Genomic DNA, 8015 nt, shown 5'->3' on the forward strand with positions numbered 1-8015 from the left:
CCCTTATCTTTTTTTTTTGGAGAGGTTTTTGCTATAGGGCATGTGCGCTCTCCAGAAAGAGAGAGACAGAGAGACAGAAAGCGAGACATCACCCCCTAGGGTGGGAGGATGGCCACGCTACAATCCCTTCTCCTCCATTCTCCTCTCAGGATCTTGGGCACACATGCACATGCGCCCAGTGTGAGTTTAAGCCATTGGGTCCGGGACTCGAACCACGGTTGACTACATGGGAGTCCAGTGATCTAGCCATTATGTCAACTACTGGTCCCAACAACCCTATCTTTCATAGTCCAATTTGTTTCACTTAGCAGTAAATCTTCCATATTTGTCCACTTTCTATCAAATGACAGGGTTTCATTTTTTTTTTTATTTTTATGGCTGAGTAATTTTTTGTAGTGTTTATGTACCACACCTTTTCAATCAATTCACCTGTTTGTGAACATTTGGTCATTTCCATATCTTTGCAAGTGTGAACAATGCTGCAATAAACATGAATGTGCAAATACTTTTTGGTCTGAGTACAAGGTCTTTGAAGAACCTCCATATTTTTCTTCACAGTGCCTGGATCAATTTACATTCCTACCAGCAGTATAGCAGAGTTTCCTATTCACAGCAACTGCATCAGAACTTATCATTTTCAATTTTTTCAGTCTTACTCATTCTGATAGAGCTTAGGAGGTATCTCACTGAGTTTATTTTTGAGTTTCTCTTGTTATAAGTGATGCTGAATGTTTTTCATATGCTTTTGGGTCATTCAAGTGTCTTCCTTAGAAAACTGTCTTTGCAATTCAGTTTCCTTTTAGAGCATTCTTTGATCACAGTTTGATTTGTATGTTTTAGTACTGTGAATCCATTAAATCATGGGAATGTATCATAATGTATCACTATCACATTATTAATTTGTCTGTAGTTGTCAGATCTTTGGGAATCACGATAAAAATCTTCTTTTTAAATCTATCTTTTCAACTGGATAATCTAAAAATCATAATGAAATAACTTCATATACAATTTTATTTGAATAAATAAGAGAGTAAGACTATAATTTTTAAAAAAATAACTATAAGAAAAATTGTGTTTCCCCTATTTTTTGTAGGTGAAGTGCTTCCAGAATCTGATGTCAGAAACTATAAAGAGTAGATGGAACCAAAAAACAGTGTGACTTTCTTTGTCCTCTTGGGCCTTTCAAAGAATCTAAAGGAACAGAATGTACTTTTTGTGATGTTCCTGCTTGTCTACATTTTGACCATGTTGGGTAACTTACTTATTGTTGTAACTGCTGTTTTAAAAAAGACCCTGGGCTCACCAATGTACTTCTTTCTTGGTAGCTTATTATCTATGGACCTTTTGTATTCCTCAGTCATTTTTCCAAAATTGATTTCAGACTTGGTCTTTGGAGAAAATACTGTAATCTTCATATTCTTAATGACTTGACTCTTTATAGCACACATTTTTGGTGGGTCATAGATCTTTCTTCTTTTGGTGATGGTCTATGATAGTTATATGGCCATTTGTAAGCTGTTGCATTGTATGATTATCATAAGGCAACAGGTGTGTGTTGTGTTGCAAATAGTGTCCATGGTTGGAGTATTTTTGCACTCAGTCATTTAGCTTAGCACCATTTAAGGGGTCTCATTTGACCCCAATGTCATTGATCATTTTTTATGTGACATATATCCCTTACTGGAACTTGTCTGTACTAATATCTATGTCATTGGCCTCTTAGTGTTGGCCAATGGAGGACTGATTTGTATGACTATGTTTCTGTTCTTACTCATCTCTTATGGTTCTATCTTGCACTCTCTAAGGAACTTTAGTCAGGAAGGGAGATGGAAAGCCCTCTCAACCTGTGGTTCCCACATCACTGTGATTGTCTTTTTTGTTCCTTATATATTTGTGTATGAAAGACCTGCTAAAATATCCCCCTCTGAAAATCAATGAGTGTGTTTTATTTATACAGTAATAGCCTATAATTTACACTGAGAAATTAAGAAATGGTAAATTCTATGAAGAAGCTCTGGAGAAGAAAAGTCATCACTTAGTAAATTAACTTAGCATTCACCATGAAGACAGTGATTTTATTTGAAGGCCCATCTCCTTGGAACTCAAGAATCTTTTTAAAACTGATTCACCCATCTCTTTTCTATAAAAGTATTCATAATAATTTTAGTTAATGAATTAACTGTGTGATTGGATTCTTAACGGCAGTGTCCCTTCTGTAAGCTCTATAATTTTATTAGTTTACCTGGAAAGCCCTAATGGCTATACAACAGGGAATTAATGAATAATCATGAATTAGTAAAGAAAATTTTATAATTACATTAATTTTAATCAATTTGTGCATTTATTTCTTTTATTCTTTCTGAAATTTTATAGTTATATTCTTGTCATTTTTGTTGATGCATTTTATTAGAATTAAAATTTTTATGCCATATAAATTGTTCTTTTTATTGAAATTAAGTTGTATTACATATGAAATATTTAGCATATAACACTTCTTTTTTCTTTTTTAAGCAATTTTTGCTATAGGACGCTTGCGCTCACCAGAGACAGAGAGAGACAGAGAGATAGTAAGTGAGAAATAACCCACCAGAGGGGATGGCCATGCTGCAACCCCTTCTCTATTCTCCTCTTGGGATCTTGGGCACATACACACACATGCCCAGTATGAGTTTAAGCTACCAGGTCTGAGCCTCAAACCGTAGTCCAGCGACATAGCCATTATGCCAACTGGTGGTCCTAGCATATAACGCTTCTGTTAGTTAAAATAAAGCAATTAGAAGTATAATAAAACAAGTAATAAAAATTAAAGTGTACAAAATGGTGTAAGTGGAAAATAAACCTTCTATCCTTTTTTAACTACCATTTCCTAATGCTACTCACAGACTATTCAATACACACTGCTTCTTAATACTCTTCAAATATTGGAGCCAGCAGGTTGCATGGTGGTTAAGGTGCTGGATTTTCACATGGCCAACTGCAATTCAAGTCCTGGATCCAACAGCTTAAAACTCACTCTGGGAACATGTGTTCGTACTCCAAATCTCAAGAGAAGAATGGAGGAGTGAGGATTGTGGCCTGGCCATCCACCCTGGGGAGTGATTTCTCACGTTTCCTTTTTCTGTCTCTTTTTCTCTAGCAAGTGCATGTGTTCTGTGGGGAAAAAAAAATCTTAAAAAAATTTCTTCAAGTATTATCTTTGTACATAAAGCATATTTATATGTAAATATATGTGTATATGTCTCTGTGTGTAGAATTGTATTAATCCATATTTTGAAAATCTTTCTTTATCATCTCATATAGATCTAATTTATCTGAAATATTCTCATGTTACACAATACTCCTTTGTAAGATTATTAAAATGAATGTATCTGATATTCTTAAATTGTTTATGACATTTTATTTTGACAAACACTTTGCTACAAATATGTACTTTAATATAGATTTTTCAATATTCACTCCTAGAAAGGTTAGATCCTAGAAGGGAAATTTTGGGGTCAAAGGGTATACATTTTTTTCTTTTTTTTTTTTTTTTGCTAGAGGTTGCATTTGCTCTCCAGGGAGACAAAGAAAGAGAAAGTGGGAAAACACCACTCATTGGAGACAATCACATCAAAATCCCTTCTCTTTTTCTTCTTTTGAGATTTTGGCCATGCATGCACCTGTGCCTGGCAATGCATGTCTTGGACTCGAATTGTGCTGATGCCACGTGGGATCCACATAACTTAACCACTACACCATGGGCTGGTCTGGAAATATGAGTTTAAAATGCATATTTTCATAATTATTGCCAAAATGCCATTCATGAAGTTGTATGAACTATACTTTTGCTTATAATCTGTGAGTATACGTGTTGGTCGACATCTCAGCCACCAGTGCTTATAAATATTGATGGGATATGATAATCTGCTTATTTTTAAAAATACGTTTTGTTTATATACTTTAAATTCTTTAGGTACAATTTATTTTAGCATCAATTTCCATGCTTAAAATTATTTGCATTTCGTTGTGAATTATATGTTTTGTATTTTAACTATTTTCTTTTTATACTAATTTTTATAAGTAATTATATACTAAGGCATTCTTTCTTTTACAATTACAGAATTATTTAATTTTCAAGGTTGTTGTTTAATTTTGAGTTTCTCGTGCTATGCATAATTTTTCTAGCCATGTAGAATTTTAGTAATAAAAATAAAATACAAAAAATTGTAAGTGCAAATTAAGTTTCCCTGTTGTTCTATCTGATTTTACTAGCCTGATTTATCAATATTTTACTTAATTTTTGAGGATTGTTTAAAAATAGTTTCCTTGCTTTACTGTCAACAGTATTCTTCCATGTTGCATTTAAAAATTTTTTTTTTTGTATTTTCCATTAAGCTGTTGTTTATATGGAATTGATACAAAGAGTTAAATAGGAATAAAATTTGTTTTTCTAAATGAAATTTTTGTATTTTCATAATGATCTTTTCATCTCTGCATTGAAATGTCTATTATATTGTATTATACCATCTAATATATATTTGAATCCAATTCACAACTATGTTCTGTTTAAATTATCTCACAATTCATATGACATTGAACACACAATTTAAGCACATTTGATCTATAATATGTCTTTTTATCTGATAAGCCTAATATGCTTGTTACTATTTTTTCATAATTATACTAAGTTTTGCATATTTCTGTTTTAAAATTAAATGTAATAGCTAATCTGGTCACAAAACTATATCGAGTCATTTGCAATGTTATTTTATTTAGGAGAATAAGGTAGTGTTTGTAAATTTGTCTATAGAACCAAAAATTGCTACCCATGAAGAAGATAGGTGTTTTCCTTTTAGTTCAGTCTACCTTTATCCTCTTTAGACATGACTTACAATTCCTGTCAGTGTTACATATTTGTATAGATAGCTATGTTTCCTCTTTCATGACTTCTAGCAGGCTGACACTGTTGCTGTGACAGAAACCATATCTTTCAGGGAGTGCATTACTGAAAGTTTTTACTGAGCATCTTTTAGTGCTGTTGAGATCATTTCACTGACAGGGATGATCTGTGACTGCCATGTGGCCCCCTGTACTACAGGATCCTCATGAGTTCATACAGGTGAGGCCATCTCATGGGAATGGCATGCTCTGGTGGCTATGAGCAATTTAGAGTCTTTTCAAACTCTGACATCCTGCCTATGGCCTCAGTGTCAGAAACCATTCAATGATGAACACTCATTTGAAATTCATCTGCATGGTCACCTATGCCTTTGGTCTCTTTTTGCTGACAATGATGTGTTCATCTACTTGTTGAATTTCCTCTTCTTGATAGTTTCTTATGTGGTCATTCTAAACATTTTGAAATGTCGCTTGGAGGGGCAACACAAAACCCTCCCCACTTATGTCTCTCACATCACCGTGGTAATCTTGTTCATTGTTGCCTGCATATTTGTGCATTTGGGCCTATTGACACATTCCGTAGAATTATTTTTTCCATTCAATTGTGAAGATAAATGAATATTAATAGAAGATTCAGAACCTAATATGCACTATCTGTCAAACAGGTTGATTTGGGAATAAAAACTTTTTGAGGAATGACCCACATGGAAAACTATTACTATTTATTTATTGCCCTCTTTTTATGGTTGCTAATATTTGATGTACTGTCAGAGAGGTTCGGAGTTAACCTGATGGGATTACCTTTGCATGTCACTTCTCATTTCTCTCTTGCCAGTTTTAGAATCATATCCTTATCTGTGGTCTTGGATAGTCTGGCTAAGATGTGCCTTGGGGAAGATCTTCTGGGGTTGATTCTAACTGGGGTCCTTTGAATTTCTTGGGTCTTGATGCTTGAGTGCCTCTCTAGACTTGGGAAATTTTCTTCCAGGATTTCATGGAATAGATTTTCCACGCCGTTATTAGTTTCTTCACCTTCTGGGATGCCAATTATTCTGATATTTGGGCATCTTATGGAATCTAATATTTCTCGTATATTATCCTCATGTTTTTTTGTTATTTTCCCTATATTTTTTTGGTGGTTCTTTCTAGGTCAGAGGTTTTATCTTCTACATCAGAGATTTGGTCTTCAGCATGGTCTAATCTACCTTTAATACTTTCAAGGAAGTTTTTGATTTCCTCTATTCTAGACTTTATCTTTAATAGCTCCATCTGGTTCTTTCTCTGAGTGTCCATTTCTTCTTTCATATCTTGGAATGACTTCCTCATCTCCTGTAGTTCATTGTCTCTTTTCTGTTCCAACTCAAAGAATTTGTTCACCATAAATGTTCGAAATTCTTTGTCTGACATTTTGGTAACATCGTCCATTAGCACGAAAGATGGAGGGGAGATATTCTGTACTTTTGAGGGTGACGTATTTCCTTGTTTATTCATACCTGAAGCTCTTCTACTTCTAGCCATTGGAAGATGTACTAACTTTTAAGTCCCTGTTAGGCAAATGTTTCACTGGCTAGGAGTGTCTTTCCCTTTTGTTGGGAATTGATGTCTGCCGAAGTCTCTGTTCTGTTGTTTTTGTAATGTGGTCTCTAAAAAGATACTATAATCAGGTTTCTGATGAGCAGAATCTGTTTTTTTACAGTTGGTTCCATATAAGGGAGGAAGCAATATAACTACATATGACTAGAAAAATTCAGATCTCTAATTCTATACCTAGCTAGTTCCTCTGGCAAGATGGAAGAAGAAAAAGAGAAGATAATAGAAAAGAAAAGAAAGGAGGAGAGAGGGAAATAAAGAAAAAGTCACGCACAGAGTGCCACCTTGCCCGCCAGTTGCCTTCAGATGTACCAGGCTGCTGCAGTCAAAGGCGCAATCTATGGAGAGACCTGAAGTCTGTCTTATGCTGTATTTAGCAGTGTGGTCCACACAGAAAGAGTTTTCTATTCAGGTGCCTGAAGAGCAGTTTCTCCTCTGGCAGGGGGTGCTATGAGGTTGGGAGAGCTGGGCTGGGGTTGGAGCTGAAGCTGGATCTGGGGCCAGTGAAAGGCCCTGCCTGAGTTTCCCTGACTGGCCAGGGAGCTGCAGATGAAACTGGGCTTTGCCGGAGTGCTGGGGTGTGGGGGGGTCTGCCCTAAGGGTATTTGCCACCATTCCTTTTTTTTAAAGTTTGTTTTAAGAATTATTTAATTTTTTTGCTTGTATCACTTACTTAACTTTATTTAATTTTTTTCTCTTTTTTATTTTTTTCTTTTTATTTAAATTTTTTTTCATTTCATTTTCTTCCATACATTCAATCACATTAGTATTTGTCTTGCAAAATCGATATTTCTACAGGTGAACATTTCTCCCTAGTACTGTTGATAAAACTACAAAATATCTTCAACAGATAATACCACACCTCTTTGTTCCATTAATGCTTTGCCTCCCTGTTTCCCCCCCAAATGTCCTTCCTCAGACCCTCCTCTTTCACACATACTCTATCTGGTATTTACATCTATATACTGTGTTTCTATATCCTTTAGTCAATTAGTTTCAGTCACAGAGTGTGGACACTCGGTATAAATTAAGTGGGGACATACAATGCCTCTCCTTCATATCATGGCTTGCTTCACTCAGCAGTAAGTCTTCCATATTCTTATGTACACTAAATACTATGAATTTCCCTCTTATGACTGCTTTGTGGTATGCCACAGATTATGGAAAATCGTGTACTATTTTTAACTTGTTTCCATAATTTTTCAACTTCAAACTTAATTTATTCAGTGGTTAAGAAGTTATTCAGAAGAAGGTTGTTTAGTTTCCATGTGATTGTGTAGTTTTGAGGCTATTTCTTGAAATTAATATTAAGTTTAATTCTATAATGGTCAGAAAAGATGCTGTATATAGTTTCTATGCCTTTGAATCTTTAAAGGCTTGATTTGTGTCCTATCATGGGTCAATTTTGAAAATGTTCTTTGCATAGGTGTGAAAAATGTATATTTTGTCATCTTAGGGTGAAGATTTTATAGATGTCTGTCAAGTCAATTTGATTTATAGTATCATGTAGGTCCTGTATCTTTTTCTTATGTTTTGTCTACAAGATC

General features: G+C 34.7%; 1 pseudogene; it reads left to right on the top strand.

Annotated features, from left to right (window-relative positions):
* The first annotated feature begins 1137 nt into the window (after window positions 1-1137).
* LOC102467922 (olfactory receptor 4A47-like) lies at window positions 1138-2039 on the top strand (annotated as a pseudogene).
* The last annotated feature ends 5976 nt before the right edge of the window (window positions 2040-8015 follow it).

Source organism: Tupaia chinensis, unplaced genomic scaffold, assembly GCF_000334495.1.
Source record: "Tupaia chinensis unplaced genomic scaffold, TupChi_1.0 Scaffold149104_1, whole genome shotgun sequence".
Classification (NCBI taxonomy): Eukaryota; Metazoa; Chordata; class Mammalia; order Scandentia; family Tupaiidae; genus Tupaia; species Tupaia belangeri.